Raw genomic sequence first — 23,057 nt, forward strand, 5'->3', positions numbered from 1 at the left:
CAAAATGTCTTTGGCAAGTACTTCTTTCTGGAAGGCAGCAGAGGTAGCCGTGGTCCAAGTAGAGCGAGTTCAGACAGCTTCAGGTGACTTGACCATGATGGTTGTAACAAAAGTAAATACAATGAGACATCCACTTGGAGACAGTCTGTTTGTAAACTGGTTTCCCTTCAGAGCTAATGGCAAAGGACACAGTTGGTTTGATACTCTGAAAGATTTAGTTCTGTCAAGACAGTAGTGGAGCTGTCTTATTCACATCCAAGGAGTGAAGGATTTTCTCAACCTGGCTCTGAGGCTTGGGGGAAGGAGGGCAAGTGCACAGCTTGCTACAAGGATGTGTCAGTGACCACCTTGGCTATAAAGGATGGATTTGTCCAGAGTGATGCTCTGTCAGGTGGAATATGAGAAATGGTTCTACTGCCATGAGACCTTGCAGCTCAGAGACCCTCCTAGCTGAGGAGACAGCCAGTAAAAGGGCAGTCTTCCAAGTTAAGAATTTTAAGTCCAGCAGAAGCTGCTGGTTCAGGGGTGGGGGGCAGTGTCAATTTTTCCAGAACAAAATTGAGGTCCTGTGGAGGTATGCATGGTCTCCTAGGAGATCTAATGTGAATCAATCCCCTAAGGAATGGTTTCATCAGCGGGTGGGAAAAGATAGGAGGAAGAATAGGAATGTGTGCTGAAATGGCAGCGGCATGAATTGTGATGTAAGAAAAGAATCGGCCTCTGTCAACCACGGTAGTCAGGCAATCTAAAATGGCAGAGATACTGGCAGAGTTAGGATTGAGGCCTTGCTGCTGACACCAAATGGAGAATCTTTTCCACTTGGCCAAGTAGGACTTACTAGTACTAGGACTTCCAGCCTCCTTGAGAATGTTGAACTTGTCTGCTTACGATATATGCTCAGAGGAAGATGTTGGTAAATTATCCAGGCTGAGAGTGTGAGAGTCTGTAGGTTGGAATGCACAAACCTCCCCTTGGCTCGAGTCAGAAGGTCCACACACTGAGGCAACTGCCATGAATTTTCATTGGTTAAACTTAACAGCAGAGGATACCAGTGCTGCCTGGGACAGTCTGGGGCTATCAGAATAACTCTTAAGCCTTCCTCCCTGATTTTTAGGAGGACCTGTGGATGAGGAGTTGGGAGGAAACACAAAAAGGTGGCTCCAAAGGAAGGAGAAAGCATGTGACCTCTAGGCTCCTAAAACCAAAAGTTTTCAATTGAACATTTTCTTTGGTGGCAAACAGGATCCCCATTTCTGGACTATGCTGCAAAATGTTTCACCTATGCAGATGCCACTTGTGGGGATCCATCAAGTTCCTGCTGAGATGATCTGTCAGAGTGTTTTGAGTACCTGGAAGGTACTGTGCCATGAAGTGCAACCCCAGAGAGTGAGCTGCCTCCCAGACCGGCATAGCTAGTAAACAGAGTAAGAGCGAGTTCCTCCTTATTTGTTCCAAGTACCATATGACTGTGGTGGTGTCAGTTTTGACTAGCAGGACCCTTTAGTTTCCACTGTTCTTTGAATGCTACTAGGCCCTTTTGAACTGCCATCACTTCTTTCCAATTTATGTGCTTGTCTCTGAACTGAATTTTGCATCTGCCTTGGGCTTAAAGGTATTGGAAATGAGCCTCCCCCACAAGCAGTCTCTGAAGCATCTATGGTCAAAGCTTGGCCCTGAGGAGTGAACCTGAGGGGGAGGACCCAGGTTCAGGGCACATGCCCGTGTCCACCATGCAAATTCCTGCTTGAAGCAAGAGATCAGCTGAATGTGTCTCCAGGGATTGACAGTGCCGGCAACACAGATTTCTTGAGGTACAACTGGAGCTTCCTCATGGTTGACCTGGCCAGAAAGATCATGAGGACACAAGATGCCATGTAGCCTAATGCTCGGAGGAACTCCATGATTGAGAGGCATGGTCTCTGCATAACATTTTGGAAGAACTGAGTCAGGAAGGAGACCTTTTCTGGAGGGAGAAAGGCCTTCTGAAGGGAGGAATCCAGAACAGTCCCCAGGAAAACTATTCTAGTGGATGGGTCTGCGTTGGATTTGCAAAGATTTATAGTGAACTCACAAGAGGTGAGGAAGTACTGAGTGAAGGCCAGATCTTTGAGGAGTTTGGCAGTAGTCTAGACAGAGGTAAATTTGGATTCCTCTTGTTCTGCAGAAGGCGATCACAGGAGCTAAACACACACACAAAAGTGACTGGTACCTGCTCTGAAATGAAGAAAACGTCTGCAAGACTCCTCTACAGGAGTGTGCATGTAAGCATCTTTTAGGTCTAGGTGACCATTAAGGACTGAGGGGCTATTCATGGGAAAAAGTTCTGGAGAGTCAGCATTTTGAATTCTGGTACCAGCAGGGACTGATCGTGGGTGGTCAGGTCTAGAATAGGGCGCCAACGGGCCTTACTTTCTGGGAACCAGGAACAGCCTGGAATAGAACCCCCTTCCCTATTTGGCGTTCTGGTACTGGTTCCACTGAGCCCTGTGAGCACAGGTTGTGAATCTGAGAAAGTGCCTCTGCTCTTTGATTTTGTGGAATGTCCGGGTAACCAAAGTACGTTACTGGCTCTTTGAAGGTCAGCCTATAACCATTTGAGATAACTTTCACAACCCACTTGTCTGAAGTAATGGACCAATTTTCTATGAATAGGGATATCCTTCCTCCTAGTCTTCCTCCCATCTTTTCTGGAGTGGGACAGGTAGGGGAAAGGAAGAGTCACTGCTGCTCTCTGCCAGGATCCTGTGGCCTAGGACACCCCTGCATGGTGGTTTCCGAGGACCACTGCCTGGGACTTTGTGATTGATGCTGCCTTTGAGGCCTTTCCCTCTGGAGTTTCCTTTGGCTGCTTTTTGATAGAGAGGGAAAGGGCCAGTGTTTAATAGGAAAGTTCCTACTAAACCGGAGTCTGAACTTGAAGTCCTTGACAGTTTGCACAGATTTTGCTTCATCTTCCATCTTTTTGAGCACAGCCTCAGCTTTTGGCCCAAAGAGGAAGTCCTTATTCCAAGGTGCATCTAGAGGTTTGGATTTGACATGATCTGGTAGGGTCTGTTTCTCCAAGCTAAGCATACCCTCTAATGACAGAACGAGACACAGCAGCTCGGCTAGAGGCCTCCATAGCATCATAGCCAGTGTAAACCGTGTCTAGCCACCTGGGAGCTGGAAAGGCAAAAGTACAATTCCTTGGAAACTTTCTTGTCCTCCAGGGAGGAAATCTTGTTTCATTTTATCTAAAATACTTTGTTGGTATTTTATCATATGAAAGTGGCAGTTAAGGGCAGTCATGGTTAGGGTGGTGGAGGTGTAGACTTTCACCAAACCTATCAAGGGCCCCTGCTTTCTTTGTCAGTAAGTAGAGGGTTCTTAGAAGAGCTAACCTTTACTCCCTTGGGACCTGAAGTGACAACCTCTGGGTCAGCAGAAAGGCTTTTGAAAAGGTATTTACGCAAGTCCAGCACCCTGTAAAACATGTTGAGTTTTCGAGGTGCTACAGAGAGATTCTGAGTTCAGGGAAGAGTCCATAAAAACATCCTCTACCACCTCCAATGCAGGAAGACTAGCCAAAGGTTTGCTTTCCGGGAGGTCAAAGAACTCCCTAACCCCTCCTTTTAGATTATGGGTATTCCTGTGCCTCCCACTGGAAATATTTCCTCATGGCATGGAATGTTTCCCCAAAGGATATGCCTTGAGGAGAAAATGAAGGCAGATTCCCCTCTGAATCTTGACAGGAAGTAATGTAGGTTCCTTCCTCAAAGACACACCCCTCCTGGTCAAAATCTTCATCTGAATCAGGAGGTCCAGACTGAACTTCTGGGGAGGGATCCCTCTTCCTTTTACTTGGAGAAAATTGCAAAGAAGGTTGCCTAGCTCTGGCTAAGACGACAAGGTCCTCAGGTAACCTGACCAGTTGTTGCTGATAACCTGCTGGGCGGAAGCTGGTAGGCCTAGGCATAAGACCCAACGTAGATCCCATCTTAGGAATAGCTTTAGCCTTGGGCCCAAGTGCATCCGCCATCCAGAAGCCAGTCTCTTTGTAAGGCAGTACTGGTGCAGGCTGATGCCTCAAACGAACGTCGCCAGTGCAACGTCACTCATCAGAAGCAGAGGTCTACTGAGGGACTCCGGACCCAACAGAGCAACTGAAAGCAAAGGCCTGTGTAGAAATTGATGGACCCTACAGAATATCAGACTCCTTGGTTGCAGATGGGGTCTGAGAGCCTCTCCTTACTCAACAAGACTTTGGGTACTGGCCCAACAGTGATGAATGGTTGTCATCAGAGATCCTAAGCTTGGGTTTTTTTGTCCTTGTGTTTTACTCTTTAGGGTGCTCAACCCCCGCACTGGCAGATGCCATCAAATGATGCGAAGAAGATTGCAGACAGATTCCTAGCTAAGATTTCAGCTCTACGCCTAACAGTCCTAGAATTGAAATGGGAACAAAAAAGACGACTAGGGACACCGTGCTTTGGGCCTATACAGGTAACATGCAAGTCTCAGTGCGGGATTGGCTTACCACGGCAGACACAAGTTAAATTAAGTGCGTGTGTTCCTCAATGGGGTACTTAGCTTTAGAAGACTTCTCTCTGGTGCAAACCGAACTACTCACTGAAACACTGCTTCGGGCTCTGATGGCAAGAAAGCCTGATATGACAGCAGTTGGCTCCCTTTATACCCAAGAGTACCAACGTCAGAGTAGGGTGCCCACCAGCCTTGGGAGGAAAGATTTTTTACTCTGGCAGTCGGGCTGCCCAAGGGCTTCCATGGCAGGAAATCCCACAAGTCAGGACTGCAAAAGTGAAACACAAAGAACGTCTTATCACAACTAAGTGTACAAGTAGATCAATGTTGCAGTCCTAGGTTTAGTGAGTTCCTGCCATGCAGTAATCTGGGGCAGGCCCAAATACTAAAGGATCTCACCATCCTCTTGTCAGCAAAACCCCTTGCTAGTTAATGTCAGGAGAATGGAGGTAGAAAGGGTCACTGACCAGCACCATGTTCTGGTCTTTCTTGCCCAAAGTAAGAAGTCTTGATGTTGCCCAAGTGGAGTACAACCTGCCAAACTGACCACACTGACTTTAAAGAGAGAAAAGCCAGAGGAAAGAGGGGCTGGGGATAATGCAATTGGTAGAGTACCCATCCCAACTACAAGAGAATAGGTACAGAAGGACAACAGGGAGGGGAAAGGGTACCGCAACATTGATTGATTCAAACATCCACAATTATGTTAAGTTACCAACACAACTGTACTATGTTCTTCAGAATCAATGCTGCAGTACAAAGTTTTGAGAGGGGATACTTTAATGGGGTTTGGAGAGTAGCCTGCACAGAGGGGGATGAGGTTCTGCAGGATGGAAGAGGCAAAGTTGGCTGCAGAAATGGTGCCAATGTGGTAATGTTTAGTGATAGTGTGTACAAATGTCCAATTGACAACTTCCAAGATAGACTGGGTTGGAGTCTATTTCAGGAATGCTGTGGTGACTGCATTTGTCCTGGTGTAATGTCCTTACCCGGCCAGTTACCTGCTTGCCAGAATAGGCAAAGTAAAAAGTGAAACAATTAGCAATCCATTTTGAGATGGCCTGCTTTTCTATAGCTCTCCCCCTCCTTTCCTTTTGCAAATGCCAACAGCAGCCTATCGTATCCGTTTGGAAATCTAGTACTGTGGAGGCAGAACAAAAAGTTATGTACTCACCATAACGTTCGATGTATGTAGTCCATCTCGCCTCACATTCTTACCCGTGGGTTCGGAGCCGAACCTCAGCTCCGACTCGGCCCTACTCTAGCTCGAAGTCTTTCAAATGGCTGGGCTAAGAAGGTATCCCATGCTGCACTGCTCCCTTTTCCCAGATCTAGTTTGCTGCGAGCTCAATCACTCACTCTCCACACATAACACACAGAGAAGGAAGAACATATCAACCATAGAGGAATTTTGAAATCATACCCAACCCCTAGGTCCTCCAGGATGGGGGAAGGAGGGGGGTAAGTAAGAATGTGAGGCGAGATGGACTACATACATCGAACGTTATGTACTTAACTTCTTGATGCTATGTAGTCCAATCTCGCCTACATGCTTACCCGTGGGACAGCGTCCCCCAGCACCTGAATCCTGGGAGGCTCAGTGGAAAATACTCCTGAGCACTGTGGAACCAAAGTAAGACCTGCCTCTAGACATCAAATCTAACTTGTAGTGAGTAACAAAGGTGCGAGGAGATGCCCATGCTGCCGCAGCACAAATATCCATAGACAACCTAGCCTGAAAGGCTGCAGATGTAGATACAGATCGGGTAGAGTGAGCCTTCACTCAAAATGGTAAATCTCTGCCACCTGAAGCATAAGTGAAGGAAATACAACTGGAGATCCATCTAGACGAGGTGACTTTGGAAACAGGAGACCCAATCCTGTTTTCTGAAAATGAGAAACAACTGATCTGATTTTCTAAGATCCTTCGTTCTATGTAAACAGAATGGCAATTGTCTGTGCACATCCAGCTGATGAAATTTAAATTCTGCCTTGTTCGAGAACTCTGGAAAGAATACAGGTAGTTCAATGGATTGGTTGAGATTACTAACTGAAGCCACTTTAGGTAGAAAGGAAGGGTTTGGTCCGAGAGAAACCCTGTCCTTGTGAAAAATCAAGTAAGGTGGTCTTAATTGATAAGGCTTGAAGCTCCGAGACACGTCTGGCTGAAGTGATGGCTACCAAAAAGATTGTCTTCCAAGTTAAAATATTTGAAATCACAAGTGGCTGCAGGCTCAAAGGGGGGTGAAGCGAGACACTGTAGAACAAAATTTAAGTCCCAAGTCATAACTGGCTCAAAGACTGGAGGACGAAGCAGCATAATGCCCTTCAGGAATGCCTTACAAAGTCTATGTGCCATGAGGATAAGCTCATCAGCGATGTGAAAGGTGGAAATAGCTGCCAACTGGACCTTAACAGTTGCGGATGCTGATCCCTGGTTGAAAAGCATGGAGAGGAACTCCAGGACTGATGAAATTGGAGCTGTATAAGGATCAATTTGTTTTGCATGCGCCCATATGGAAAATCTCTTCCATTTACTGGAATAGATTTTTCTGGTGGAAGGCTTATGGGAGGAAGGCAGAATATGAACCACTTCCAGCGAAAAATGATGAAGCTTGACTAATGATGGAAGTGAAGAAAGTACAGTTGTGTACCTACCATAAATGTAGATGTTAGAGTGTATTCACTGTTGCAGTCATTACACTTGGGTTATCCTGCTGGCAGGCTATCTGCAGTCGGCCTGAATTCTAAAGTCCTGGTCCGGCGTCAGTTGCTGTTGCCTCTTCCCTGACGTCAGTGCGGCAGGGGTATAAAAGATGCAGCCGACGCCATTTTCTTCAGTTTGTCTTGCCCCAAATGTCAGGTGCCCCCAAAAGGGTAGGCTAAAAATTCTGCTCATAAAAATGCATGCACTAACAAACATTACCTTCATCTACAAGCAAATACACCACATAGGTTGTATAGAATAGAGAAGTACAGATAAGTCCCAGCAATGAAAGGGGGATGGTGGGAGGGTAACCTGGACTGCAACAGTGAATACACTCGAACATACATTTATGGTAGGTACACAACTGTACTATGTTCATCATGTTTCACTGTTGCAGTCATTACACTTGGGTTGAATCCCAAAGCTGAGGTTGGGTGGCTGGGCCTAAATAGAATTAGGAGTGGCTATGAGGCAATGCAGAACTGCAGTGGCAAAGCCTGCTCTGGATTTAGAGTAAAGAGGTAAGTGGTAGTACTTTGTAAAAGTGTGCATTGAAGTCCAAGTTGCAGCGTCCAAAATGTCCTTGGTTGGTACTCCTCTGAGGAAGGGTGCTGAAGTTGCTGCTGCTCTGGTTGAATGTGGCCTAATGCCCTTAGGCCCTGATTTGCCATGTTGTGAATAGCAGAAACGAATGCAGTGGCCTATCCATTTTGAAATAGTCTGCTTTGAAATAGCTTTTCCTTGTGACCCTGCAGCATATGCCACCAAGTTGCTCAGTCTTTCTGAAAGCTTTAGTTTGGTCCAAGTAGAAGCGCAGCTGTCTGTGTATGTCCAAAGAATGCAGAAGTCTCTCCCCCTTATTCTGTGGGCTTGGATAAAAGGTAGGCAAATGAATGGTTTGGTTAAGAGCCACACTGGACACTACACCTTAGGCATAAATGTTGGGTTTGTCCTTAGAGAAACCCTGTCCGGATGGAAAATAATAAAAGGTTCCACAGCCATTAGTGCCTGTAACTCGGAGACTCTTCTTGCTGAAGTTATTGCTAGGAGCAGAGCTGTTTTCCATGATAAGTATTCTATCTCAGCTCTATTGGCTGGCTCAAAAGGAGGCAGTGTGAGTTTTTCTAAGACAAAATTGAGGTCCCATGCAGGTACTGGCACTCTCCTTGGAGGCCTTATGTTTTTGGCCCCTCTGAGGTACTGCCTTAGCAGTGGATGTGAAAAAATAGGTGGGTCCGTATTGTAATGAGCTGAAACGGCAGAGGCATGGATCTTAATTGATAAGAATAGGCCTTTGTCCAGCATCTCAGTTAGGTATTGTAAAATCTGAGGAATATTTGGTACAAGCTTGTCAATTCCTTGTGCCTGGTTCCAAGCACAGAATCTTCCATTTTTCTGCATAAGATTTTCTGGTGCTGGGCCTCCTGGCCTACAAAATAACATGCATAACTGCTATAGAGAGAGGTGTGCACTGAATGGTTACATTATCCGCCATGCAGCCAGATTTAGGGTTCTGAGTTGGCTGTGCAGGACAGGATTGTTTTGTTGGGTCAGTAAATGAGGAATTTGAGGTAATGTCCAGGCTGGGCCTTGAGACAAGCTCTTTAGGATTAGGTACCAGTGCTGGAGTGGCCAGTCTGGGGCAATCAGTATCATTTTTGGCTTCTCTTGTCTGACCTTTAGGAGTACCTTGGGGAAGACCAGCAGTGGAGGAAAGGCATATACTGTAAGGGTTTTCCAGCTGAATGACAGAGCATCCACTTTCCATGCTAGTTTGTGATAAGTCCTTGCGCAGAATGTCTATAGTTGGCAGTTGTGAGGGGAGGCAAACAGATCTATGTCTGGGCATCTCCATTTCCTTATGCTGAAAATTTGTGGATCTAGTCTCCACTCGTGAGGATCCATGAGGTTTCTGCTTAGTTCGTCTGCCAGAGTATTTGTCTTTCCTGGCTGGAATTGCGCTTGCAGGTGTACTTGATAAGTCAATGCTGTGTTCTGCAAAGTCATGGCTTGTTTGCAGAGGGGGTAGGAATGGTGTGCCTCCTTGCTTATGTACCACATGACTGTAGTATTGTCAGTCTTTATCAGCAGTTGTCCTGGATGAAGAAGATCCTTGAAGGCTGTCAGAGCATTCTGTACAGCTAGCATCTCTTTTTGATTGATATGAAGATGCATTTGGCTTGCAGGCCATGTGCCCTGAATACATTTTCCTGCCATGTGGCCCCCCCAGGCATAATCTGATGCATCTGTTGTTGGTGTCTGCCTGGCTGTGGGTAAAGTGAATGGCTGTCCCTTGTTGTGGTGACAGGCCTGTGCCCACCATCGAAACTCCTGTTGCAGGCAGGGAATGAGTGTAATTAATGTTTCCAGGCTGTGGCAATGTTGAGTCCAAACACTTTTTAAGATACCATTGCAGTTTCCTCATATGCAGTCTTGCATATGGAATTAGCAGAATGCAGGATGCCATGAAGCCCAAAGCCTACAGAATTTTTCTTGCAGATAACTGGGTCTTTGTTGCCATCTTTTCGAAGTAAAAAGTCAGCTGCGTTTGTCTGGCGTGAGATAAGCCATCTGGGCAGTTGTATTTAAGCTTGCACCCAGGAATATCATCTCTTGAGAGGGTACCAGTTTTGATTTATTTTTGTTTACTGTGTAACCTAGGCAAACTAGTAATCTTTTTACAAACGCCAGATGCTTCAGTAGAATGTCCTTGTTCTCTGCTTGAATAAGGCAGTCGTCCAAGTAGGGATATATTTGGATTCCTCTTGCAAAATGCAATTACTGGTGCCAGGCATTTTGTGAAGACCCTGGGTGCAGTAGATAAGCCAAAGGGCAGTGCAGAGAATTGGTAGTGCAATGAACCAGCTATGAATCTGAGGTATCTTCTGCAAGATTGTTTGATTGGGACATGCAGGTATGCCTCTGAGATCCAAAGTTACACGACAAGCCTTCTTGCCCTGCATGGGCAGAAGCTGCTGCAGAGTCAACATCTTGAATTTTGGAACATCCAGAAAAGTGTTTAGAATAGACAGGTCCAGTATTGGTCTCCAGGCTTTGTCCTTTCTGGGTACCAAGAAAAGTCTCGAGTAAAATCCTTGTCCCTCCTCTTGCTGTGGTACTCGCTGAATAGCCCTCATGTCCATGAGGGATGAAACTTGCTTTTGTGCCTCTGCCCACTGATTGTGTGGCAGGTCTGGCATACCTTTTGTCTTTGGAAGGGTGTGAAAGTGGAACCTGTAGCCCTGAGACATTATATTCAAGACCCATTTGTCCTGGGTGATCATATGCCAATTTTATGAAAAAAGTGCTAGTTCCCCCCCCAAGGGTGCTGCCAAAAGATAAGTGCTTGGCATTGGCAGAGGAAAGTCATTGGGACTGTTTCCTATATGGCTGTGATTGCTTTTGGAGGTAGAAGCACCCCATTGTTTAGGCCTGTATGAGCCTTGGGGCTGGGATCTGCCTCTAGGGCATCTGTATCTGCCTCTTTGTGGCCTGTCTGACACTGGAAAGGACCAATTCTTAGAAGGCCAGTTCCTGCTAAATCTGGGTGGCTGTACCTGTAAGAAATCCTAAACTGTCTGCATAGATTTCGCTTTATCCTCCATTTTCTTCAACACCTCTTCTGCCTTAACACCAAACAAATTATCATGCCGTAATGGAGCATCCAATAATTTTGCTTTAACATGATCAGACAGATTCTGTTCAACCAAGCATGCCTTCTAATTACAGAACCCGTAACAGTGGCCCTGCAAGAGGTCTCCAGTGAATCAAAACCACACTGCAAAGTATGCTTTCCCACTTGTTCAGCTGCATGCAATAAAACCTGCATTTCCTTGTTTTCAGAACATTCAGAATTTGTCAACATTTTCTGTTTTAGCAGTGACATTAAGTGATATTTAAGCATATGAAACTGACAATTTAAAGCCCTTACAGCCAAGGTAGCAGAAGTGTAATTTTTTTCCCCTATCTGTCCAGTGCCCTAGAATCCCTATCAGAGGGGACAGGGTTTTTTTGCAGTGGAAGCCTTGACCCCTTTAGGACCCTGACATATAGTTTCTGGGTCAGCAGCAGGGTTTTTATATAGAAATTTATGAGAATCTGGGACCCTGTATTATCTGTCTGGCTTAACAGGTGCAGGGGGTAAAGAGTCATTAGACAGGCCGGACTCTGAAAATACATCTACAATGTCTAGAACAGGGGGAATAGCAAGAGGTCTGTGCTGAGGTAGTAAAAGAAAGTCTCTGAGCCTTTTCTTAGATTCTGAGTAATCTTGGCTCTCCCAGTGAAAATGCTCCCTCATGGTATGCAGGGCTTCCCCAAAAGAATAATCCTCAGGAGGAGAGGCTGAAGGAATAGATTCTTCAGCATCAGAATCCTCATAGGGAGGAAGAGAATATCCCTGTTCAGAAGAGGAGTCAGAGGAAATGGAAACCTGATCAGAAGAGTCGTATTCTGTCTCTTGCCTAGGCCTCTTATCAGGAGGAGGATGGAAACCCCTGATCAAAGTAATTACGTCTTTGGCCATTTTAAGCATCTGTTTCTTAGGCATGGAAGTCTGTCCAGGAGAATGCTGTACTTTTCTTTGTCTTTAGAGCCGTTTTAGTCTTTGCCTTTGAAGCTGAAGTTGGCTTGACATATAACTGTGTAGGTCTGAAAACACCCTCAGAAGCAGATGCCTGTTCAGCGGCTCCGAACCCATCTGACGGAATAGTTTCAGTGTGTCCACTACCTTGAGTATCCAGAGGCCTAGTTGGCTCCACGTGGGAGATGGAAGCAGCCTGTGGCTCTGAGGTAGCGGGTGTCAGGGGCTGCAAAAGCACCTCACTGAGAACCGGCGACTGGCCTAGCGGAGGCCTCATCGGTTTTGGACCTCGGATGCCTGTCCTTTTCCTTTTCCCTGCGCTTTTTATAAACTCCAGTCGCCAGCTGTTCCGACGGCATTATATAACTAAATCTTCGGCCAAAGTAATCAAAGGCAAAATCGTACCGACGCTTAATAGTGCGTTGGTTAAATCTAGCACAAAACCGACAGCTAGCAATGTCGTGGTCAGGGCCTAAGCAAGGAATACAGTAAGAATGAAAATCCTTATGAGGTATTTGCTTCCCACAAGAAATACAATTGTTAACTTTTTCTGACATCGGTCTGGAGCAAGAAGAACGTTTCCCCAACGGGGTACTCAGCTTTAATGAAGACTTCGGATCTGAAATTAGATTTCGACAATCTCAGGAGTCGGCCGACCGGCACTTGCGAACTGCTTTTGCTTCGGGCACCGCGCAAGAAAGACTGGAGAAAATGGCGTCGGCTGCATCTTTTATACCCCTGGCGCACTGACTTCAGGGAAGAGGCGACAGCAACCGACGCCTGACCAGGACTTTGGAATTCAGGCCAACTGCGCGTAGCCTGCCAGCAGGATAACCCAAGTGTAATGACTGCAACAGTGAAACACGAACATGCCAGGCTGTCAACCGGAGGGTATGAAGAGAGGGATGGAGCTGCCCTGACATACGAGTCAGCAGATCTGGTTGTGGGTCCAGAATCCAGGGGGCGTCCATTAGGTAGGGATGGGGAAAGGGGAACCAAATTTGACGAGGCCAGTGTGGAGCAATCAGAATAATTTTGCTTCCCAAAGATTGCGCTTTCTGAATAACCTTTGTCAGCAGAGGAACAGGAGGGAAGGCATACAGTAGACTGGAGGGCCAATCGTGAACTAGAGCGTCCCTGGGTGACTCCCCCTGAGAGGGGATAGGGTGAAGTAGCTGCTGCATTTGGTATTGAGGGGGCTGGCAAATAGGTCGCAGCAAAGCTGACCCCACCTGCGGAAAATCTGCTCCACAACCCGATTGTTCAGGGACCACTCGTGAGGCATCATAATAGCTCTGCTCAACCTGTCGGCAATCACAATGGACTTCCCCGGAATGTGCGTTGCTAAAAAAAAAAAAAAACGTTGGGAAGCCACTGGCCACTGCCACACTCGCATGGTCTCTCTGCAAAGGGGGTACAACTTGGTTCCTCCCTGTTTGTTTAGATACCATACCACTGACATATTGTCTGAGTGGATCGCAATTGTCCCGAGAGGAAGAAAGCTCTGAAGTGCTTGCAACGCTAGTAGCACTGCTCTCATCTCCAGGACACTGATATGCAGATGCATCTCATGTTCCTGCCATGTGCCTTGGACTGTCCTGCCTAGATAATGGCCCCCCACCCCATTTGGGAGGCATCCGTGATCACTGTGGCAACTGGAGAGGACGGAACAAAGGGTTTTCCCGCATTGAGTTTGCTGGTGTGAAGCCATCAGTGGAGATCCTGCTTGCACCTGTCTGTGATTAATGTAAGATGAGAAAGCGGAAGATGTTGTAGAGACCACTGGGCGAAGAGTAGCCACTGAAAGAGCCTCGTGTGCAGCCTCGCCAGAGGAACCAGCATAACTGTAGCAGCCATCATCCCAAACAATTTGAGGACCAATCTTGCCTTCACTCTTCTCAAAGGGAGCAACGCGTACACCTGTTGTAAACTTTGAATCCTTTCTAGTGGTAAAAACTCCCTCATGAGCACAGTGTCTAACTCGGCACCTATAAAGGTGACACACTGCGAGGGCAACAAGGCAGACTTTTCCCAATTTAGAGTGATGCCCAATTGTTGACACAGTTTGATAGTGGTGTCTCTGGTTTGTAGTAGTAGATGCCTGGTGGTGGCAGACAGGAGCCAGTCGTACAAGTACGGAAACACTTAGAATGCCTGACGTCTCAGGTGAGCAGTCACCACTGCCATACATTCGGTGAACATCCTGGTGGCTGTGGTGAGACCAAAGGGCAGGGCGTGAAATTGAAAATGACTGGCTCCCAGCCGGAAGCGTAGATGACTTCTGGATGCCCTGTCCATCTTTATATGGTAGTAAGCATCCTTGAGGTCGATGGAGCACATCCACACTTTTCCCAACACTGGGAGAATAGATCGCAACATGACCATTCGGAACTTGGACTTCTTCACATGGGTGTTCAATCTGCTGAGATCCAAAATAGGTCTCTGGTCCCCTGTCCTTTTCGGCACCAAAAAGAATCTGGAGTAAGTCCCTAATCTGATCTGGTCTGAGGGGACATGCTAGATGGCCCCCTTTCCTAGCAGCTTTAAAACCTCTGAAGCTGCGGAATCCCTTTGATTGGGTGGAATATCTGGGATTTTTTTGATCGGGGGGGAGTTGGGAAGGGAATGAGATATCCTCCGGAAACTATTTTTAATACCCATTCGTCCCGAGTGATACCTTGCCAGGCCTCTGGGTATAGTGAAATGCAACCCCCGACTGGCTCCGGAAATGCACTGTCGGGCCTCCCATCAGGAGCACTGGTAGGGAGAACCACGAAAGGAATCGCGGTCTCCCTGGTCACATGGGCCTCCTCTGCCCCTAGGGCGGTGTCTACCTGAATTACCACCCCCTCCCTTGCCTCTGGAGGGGGACTCACCTTGTGCGTCATAAAAAAACCTCTGCGATTTTTTGAACCACATTTTCCCACCCCTCTGGGTCTTGGGATAAGGCCTAGAGGGGAGGGAAAAATGGACTCCCACAGCAGACAAGAGTTTTTCCCTCTTGCTCGCACCTAGCGAGTGTGTCTTTCACCTTGGTTCCAAATAAGGAGGAACCATCAAACAGGGCGTTGTGGAACATAGACTTGAAGGCCTCTGCAAAATTACAGAGGCGCATCCAGGAGCGTCTCCTAAGAGCAACTACCAAACTTGCTGCCCCACCCACTCCTTCAGCTGCGTAAGAGATCAGCTTCATGGAGGAGTTAGCAACAGAGTTGAGGGTAGACATCTGAGCGTTGACCTTCTGAGCCACTGCATCAGAAACGTTACCCTGCAGAGTATCTCCAAGTTCTTTCAGGAGATCTCTTTGGAGCCGTGTAAAATGTGATAAGTAATTCAGTGACCGCAGAGTAAAGGCCGCTGAAGAAAATATACGCTTCCCATACCGGTCCATGGTCCTAGACTCCTTGTTAGGGGGATGGACAGTAGACAAAGTCTCAGCCAGTTCCTTCTTGGTGGCCGCTGCCACCACCATGGCAAACTCTCTTGGATAGAAACTCTTTGTCAGAGGGGGCGGACAAGAATTTGTTGGGTCTCCTGGGGACTGGTTCCAGAGAGTCAGGGGTTTCCAACATCCTTCGACAAACCAGATCCAGAAGTTCGTTGAAGGGTGGAGACACCCAGGAGGCAGAGGGCTGAGCCCCAAAGGCCTTCAGGAACACAGACTCCTCTTCAGAGGGAGCTTTGGAGGGCCAGTCACCCCTCTGCTTCAAAATTTCTGGGACGTCAGAGAAAGACATCCACAGAGGATGACTTGGGGGATCACTCAGATTCCTTGAGGTCGGTGTCTGACGTGAGGGACTCATCTTAGGAGTTGATGTGCTTCCTCTTGCACGTTCTATTTCTGGGTGGCTCCTCGAGCAAAAACACTGAGGGGCCCTCAGAAATATGGGGACCAATCATAGGGGTATCCTGAGGCCTTGGGTCTCCGCTGTTGAAAGATAGAGGGCGATCAGAGACCTGCACTGGAGCTGGAGGAGACAGAGTGTAAGTGCCGAATGATGCCGCTGAGGACCTGGCAGGAGGGCTCCACATGGTGTCGAAAGCTGGTCCCCCTGGCTTCGAAGATAGACTAGCTATGGAAGACCTCAGAGCAGAAGGGACCAGGTCCAAAGCCGAGGCAGGTGTCAGGCTCTACCTCGCCGAAGCACCAATAGGGAGGCTAGGAGTCGAAAAGTTTCCCAGAGGCCTCCCCCTCGGGTCTAACCAAAGAACCATGAGTCCTGAACCCCGTGGACGGAGCTGATGCCAGAGCCGATAAGCCAGGATGGGCCATCAGAGCTGACCTAGGGACATCAGACTGTGCAGACCACTCTGGTTCCGAAAGCTGAGATTCGTTCGGAGGAAGTATCGACGCTGGCTGGGTGACCGGCTCCGGAGCCGTCTGGGCTGGAGCCGAAAACAATTTTGCCAGTACCGGTGATTGGAGCAGTCTCTGTACCACTATCTACATCCACATCCAAGAGTCCTGGAGGACCTAGAAGATAAGGAAGGAGATCTGGACGACCTCTCCAAAGGAGACCTGTGAGAAGCCAGGATTGGCCATCGGAGCCGACCTAGGGACATCAGACGGCGCCGACCACTCTGGCTCTGAAAGCGGAGATTCGTTCAGAAGTATCAACGCTGGCTGGGTGACAGGCTCCGGAGCCGACTGGGCTGGAGCCGAAAACAACTTTGCCAGTACCGGTGATTGGAGCAGTCTCTGTACCACTCTATCTACATCCACATCCAAGAGAGTTTTGGAAGACCTAGAAGATGAGGAAGGCGATCTAGACTTCATCTCCAAAGGAGACCGGCTCCGAACTAGCACCTCCACAACCGGCTCCGAGGGACTTGGAGCCAAAGCAGATTCCGTCGATACACTAACTTCCGTCGACACCGAAGACAGTGGAGCCGAGGATGCCACAGTAGATTTTGCTACTTTCTCTGGAAGCTGCGAGGATACTGATGGAGCCGGAGATTGCTTTTTAGTCTTGGAAGTTTTACTCTTAGAGGGAGAGGACTTGAAGCTAGAAGCCCTTCCCAAATCCTCCTCGCAGGGTTTCAGAAGTCCTTTCAAAATTAGTATGTTCTTCCTCTCCTGAAGAACACGCACGCTAAATGCATGGCAAAATGTACATGATTCCTGAAGGTGAATCGCCCCCAGACAATAAACACAGAGTGCCCATCAGTGATTGACATTTTATAACCAATTTAGTACATTTCTTAACGTCAGAGGGCTTATGCTCTTTCGTATCCTTAGACACAGTGAAGGCAACTGAAAAGCCACCAACTGTTAATATAGCCCAACCGTTAATACAGAAGCCACAAGTGCGGGAACTAAAGAAAAACAGACACCACAAAAAGACCTCTAACTTGAGCGGTCCCAACAGGAACACAGGGAAAGGACTAGGTTCTCTAACTTAAATGGCCCTAGCCTGAGGGATCGGTACCTACTAACAAAAAACACAAAGAACAGGGGTGGACTAAGTCCTCTAACTGAAACGGGTCTAACCCATATGGGAAACAGTTAGCAGGACACCACAAAAGAACACCACGAGAAAAACTGTACACCAGATTATCAAACAAGTACCACACAACACACAGCTATGAAAATCGCTTTTTTAAAGCAAGAATATCTCAATAAAAGACAAAAAGTTATACTTCGCCACAGCCAAGAGCAAGACCACGTCTGAGCTATATGAGCGGCAAACGAGATCTGGGAAAAGGGAGCCGTGCAGCATGGGATACCTTCTTAGCACAGCCAATTGAAAGACTTCGAGCTAGAGTATTGGCAGAGACGGAGCCTAGGTTCGGCTCCGAACCCACGGGTAAGAATGTAGGTGAGATTGGACTACATAACATCCTTAGTTATTTGTGTATATCCAGGGAATCTAGCTTTCTCTTTGTTTTAGGAATTTGGAAGACCACAGGGAGATGGATGACCTGGTTCAAGATGCCTGGTATCACGACTTGAGCATAAGGAAAGGGTTTGCTCTCAAGGTGATCCTCCCTGTGAAAGATGAGGAAGGGTTTCCTGCACATGAGGACTTTTAATTCTGAAATGCAAGACTGAGGTAAATGCTAATAGTAGGGCAAGTTAGTAGTTTAAGGGGTGCTGAGGCTGCTGTCTCAGAGTGGGCAGTTCATTTTTTTCAATATGCAATTCGGGAGCAGGGTTCCTCTTTGGGGAAGGGGGGGGGGGGCATTGAGATGTAAAATTCCTTTCATGAACTGTTTCACGGGAGGATGAAAATAAGCAGAAAGGGATATGGGCAAGCAGGTAAAAAAAACTGCAAAAGCATGCACATTTACATTTGAATAAGTCAGGATTTATACAAATGGAAGAGGTATTCCAGGACCTGTTCAAATTGTGCTTTGGTGGCTAGAATTTCCCTTGTTTTACACGAGACACAATCTTTTCCACTTAGCAAAATAGGTTTTCTGGTACTTGGTTTTCTAGTCTAAAAACTGCAAGTATGTGCTCTGAAAATAACCGCATGAATGGAATCAACACGCAATCATCCAAGCTATGAGATTGAGTGTCCTCAAGTTTGGGTGTATGACAGACCCTTTTGCTCTGTGTTAAGAAGTCCATGGTTTGAGGTAGTGTTCTGCTTCTCTTTTTGCTGAGAGTAAGGAGAACCCCCACGGTTTCCTGGGAAAAGAAGGTGCAATTAGTGTCACCTCTGACCTGCCTTCCACAATTTCTACCATTAGTCTGCTGAAAAGGGGTAAGTGGAGGGAAGGCAAAGGAAGAAGGCCGTCCAGGTGAAGGAATAATCTGTGCTGTCTTAATGTCCTCTTTGGGGGGAGCCACTGTGGAACACAACTTATTGATATGCCCATTTAATGTAGATGCACAAAGGTTTGCTTATGGTGCACTTCTCTCTTCAGCACCCACTTGTTGGCATCTAAAAGGGATCTGCTTAGACTGAGTGTACACTGTCCTGCCCTGGAATGCAAGAGGCTGTAGGGAACAGAAGGAGCAGATATGCTAGCTACCATAGCATTTCTACTAATCTGCACAAGAGGGTAGGAGGGACTGCCCCACTGTTTGATATCAGGACCAAAAAGACAATGCTGGATAATACAACCATGACATGGGCATATCAACAGTTTTATCTCTGAAGGCTTTCAATGCCAGAATGATTGCAATTTCTTAGGTTAATGACGGTGGGTTGCCAAATGCCTATCCCACTTCCCATGGACTCTGAAGATGCCTAAATGTTCCTCCCAAACCAGATCAAAGCTGTCCATGGTTATGGTCAGATACCGCTGAAAGGTGGAAAGAACCCCTTAGTTAGTACTGATAATCTCCTCACACCAACGAATTTCCTTTAACATGGGAGAAGAGGACTGTGGACTTTGCAAAGATTGCTTGTGTTCAAACCAGGAGTTTAAGGAACCACTGCAGCTGTTTCAAGTGAAAGTTTGCCAATGGAACTATCAGGATTGCACGAAATCATGTACCCCAGCAACCCCAAGGCACCATCTTCCTGTAATAGTTTGCTGCCTCTGAACGTGGCTAAGTATTCTTACAGAAACAATGATTTTTGCTGAACAAAGTCCAGTTCTGCTAACAGAAAGTTTACCCAGGTATTGGATATCAACTGTGATTTCTGGACATTCAGGGTTAAGCCCAACTTCTGAAAGCAAATATGGTACAGATAAATGCAGACCCTACCCCCACGGTTCTGCAAAAGGCAATGAAGGGTGTCAGGTATATGGCAAAGATTCTTAGAGTGCCGTAGATAAGTGAAATGGTAAAGCACAGAATTGGAATTTGGACACCTCTGCTTGAAGTGTCGGAACTTTCTGTGTTCCGGAAAACTAGGAATTTGAAGTGCACTTTACGTCCAGGGTCACCATCAATGCCCTCATAAAATAAGTAGGAGGAACTTTTGTAGGGTTAAAATGGTAAACAATGTTTTGGTAGTAACTAAATTTAACTCAAAGATCCAAGATGGGTCTTCAGGTCAACTCATACCTTGGTACAAAGGACAGAATTAAGTGGAACCCTGTGCCCTCCTCTCCTGGTGGAATTGGCTGAATGGATCCTTGCTGTAATTGAGTGTTGTAGTTGTGATGTTGCTCCTCTTATGTGCATCAAGAAGACGTTGAGGATAGGGTGCTCATTTAAGTAGTTTACTGTATACAAACGTCAGGATGAATAGCAGGAACATTAAACTTAAACTGACTACATACTTGCATGCTCACACTCTGGCTCCTCACTCAACATGGCACTCTTGCTTGCACGTGCTCAATACTTGTGTGCATGTGCCGACTCACTGGAAAGCTTCTTGAAGGTATATTGCACACACTTGATCTACATCCTTCCTCTTTACTGAGCTCTCTCACAAACATTTCAACAGGCACGCAATTATACAGACACTTAAACAGTCATGTCCTGGTTGCCGTGTATCTGGAAATAGGTTTCAAGATGCGACCTGATCTCATGACATAACAGAAAGTACAGTTGTGTACCTACTATAACTGTAGATGTTAGAGTGTATTCACTTGTTGCAGTCATTACACTTGAGTTATCCTGCTGGTAGGCTACCCGCAGTCAGACAGAATTCCAAAGTCTAGGTCCGGCGTCGGCTGCTGTCGCCTCTTCCCTGACGTCAGTGCGCCAGGGATATAAAAGATGCAACAGACGCCATTTTCTTCAGTTTTTCTTGCTCCAGATGTCAGGTGCCCCCAAGTAGGTAGGCTGTAAAAATATGCCAAAAAAACAAGCATGTACTAAAATAAACATTTCCTTCATCTACAAGCAAATACACCACATAGGTTGTATAGAAGTGAGAAGTACAGAAAGGTCCCAGCAAAGAAAAAAGGGGGATGGTGGGTGGGTAACCTGGACTGCAACAGTGAATACACTCGAACATCTACATTTATGGTAGGTACACAACTGTACTATGTTAGTGTTTCACTGTTGCAGTCATTACACTTGGGTTGAATCCCAAAGCGGAGGTTGGGTGGCTGGGCCTAAATAGAATTAGGAGAGGCTACCAGGCCCTGCAGAACTGCAGTGGTAAAGCCTGCTCTGGATTTAGAGTAGAGAGGTAAGTGGTAGTGCTTGGTGAAAGTGTGCACTGAACTCCAGGTTGCAGCCTCTAAAATGTCTTTGGTTGGTACTCCTCTGAGGAAGGCTGCTGAAGTGGCTGCTGCTCTGGTAGAATGTGGCCTAATGCCCTTGGGCACTGATTTGCATGTTGTGAATAGCAGAAGCGAATGCAGTGTCCTATCCATTTTGAAATAGTCTGCTTTGAGATAGGCTTCCCTTGTGATCCTGCAGTATAAGCTACAAACAGCTGCTCAGTTTTTCTAACCGCTTTTGTTTTGTCCAAGTAGAAACGTAGCTGTGCATGTCCAAAGCGTGCAGAAGTCTCTCCCCTTTATTCTGGGGATTTGGATAGAATGTTGGCAAATGAATGGTTTGGTTAAGAGCCACACTGGATACTACCTTTGGCATAAAAGTTGGGTTTGTCCTTAGAGACACCCTGTCCTGAAGAAAAATGATGAAAGGTTCCACTGCCATTATTGCCTGTAACTCTGAGACTCTTCTTGCTGAAGTTATTGCTAGGAGCAGAGCAGTTTTCCATGATGAGCATTTTATATCAGCTGTATTGGCTGGCTCAAAAGGAGGCAGTGTGAGCTTTTCTAAAAGTTGAGGTCCCAAGTAGGTATTGGTGCTCTCATTGGGGGTCTTATGTTTTTTGCCCCTCTGAGGTACTGTCTTAGTAGTGGATGAGAGAAAATAGGAGGTTCCGTATTGTAATGAGCTGAAATGGCAGAAGCATGGATCTTAATTGATGAGAAGGATAGGCCTTTGTCCAGCATCTCAGTGAGGTATTGTAAAATCTGAGGTATATTTGGAACAAGTGGTTCGAGTCCTTGTGCCTGGTTCCAAGCACAGAATCTCTTCCATTTTTCTGCATAAGATTTCCTAGTGCTGGGCCTCCTGGCTTCTAAAATGACATCCATATCAGCTTTAGAGAGAGGTGTGGTCCGAGTGGCTATATTATCTGCCATGCAGCCAGATTTAAGGTTCTGAGTTGACTGTGGAGAATCTGATTGTTATGTTGAGTCAGAAGATGCGGAATTTGAGGTAAAGGCCAGGCTGGACCTTGAGACAAGCTCTTTTGGATTGGGTACCAGTGCTGGCGTGGCCAGTCTGGGGCAATTAGGATCATTTTTGGCTTCTCTTGCCTGACTTTTAGGAGTACCTTGGGAAGAAGAGGCAGTGGAGGAAAGGCATAAACTATCAGGGTTTTCCAGCTGAATGATAGAGAATCCACTTTCCATGCTTGTGAGTGATAAGTTCTTGTGCAGAATATCTGTAGTTGGCAGTTGTGAGGGGAGGCAAAAAGATGTCTGGGCGTCCCCATTTCCTTGTTATCATGCTGAAGACCTGTGGATTTAGTTTCCATTCGTGAGGATCCATGAGATTTCTACTTAGTTCATCTGCCAGTGTATTTTTCTTTCCTGGCAGGAATTGTGCCTGCAGATGTACTTGATAGGTCAGTGCTGTGTTCCACAAAGTCATGGCTTGCCTGTAGAGGGGGTAGGAATGAGTGCCCCCTTGCTTGTTTATGTACCACATTACTGTGGTGTTGTCCGTCTTTATTAATAGTTGTCCTGGATGTAGTAGATCCTAGAAGGCTGTCAGGGCATTCTGTACAGCTAACATCTCATTTTGATTGATGTGAAGATGCATTTATTCCTTTGGCCACGTGCCCTGAATAAATTTTCCTGCCATGTGTGCCCCCCAGGCATAATTCAATGCATCTGTTATTGTCTGCCTGGCTGTGGGTAAGGTAAAAGGCTGTCCCTTGTTGTGGTGACAGGCCTGTGCCCACCATCGAAACTCCTGTTGCAGGCAGGGAATTAGAGTTATTGTTTCCAGGCTGTGGCAATGTTGAGTCCAAACACTTTTTAGATACCATTGTAATTTCCTGTCTTGCATAATGTATTAGTAGAATGTAGGATGCCATGAAGCCCAGGGCCTGCAGAATTTTTCTTGCAGGGAGCTGGGTCTTTGTTGCCATCATTTGGAAGTAATGAGTCAGTTGACTTTACTTGTCTGGCGTGAGATAAGCCATCTGGGCAGTTGTATTTAAGCTTGCACCCTGGAATATCTCTTGAGAGGGCACTAGTTTTGATTTCTTTTCGTTTACTGTGTACCCTAGGGAAATTAGTAATCTTTTTACAAATGCCAGATGCTTTAGTAAAATGTCCTTGCTCTCTGCTTGAATTAAGCAGTCG

General features: G+C 46.6%; 1 protein-coding gene across 1 annotated transcript in view; it reads right to left on the minus strand.

Moving 5' to 3' along the window:
- Window positions 1–23,057, minus strand: part of MAU2 (MAU2 sister chromatid cohesion factor) — a 2,634,229-nt gene that overhangs the window by 650,400 nt on the left and 1,960,772 nt on the right. The window lies entirely within an intron of this gene.

This window comes from Protopterus annectens, chromosome 13.part0, assembly GCF_019279795.1.
Source record: "Protopterus annectens isolate FY-2018-M chromosome 13.part0, PAN1.0, whole genome shotgun sequence".
Taxonomy (NCBI): Eukaryota; Metazoa; Chordata; order Ceratodontiformes; family Protopteridae; genus Protopterus; species Protopterus annectens.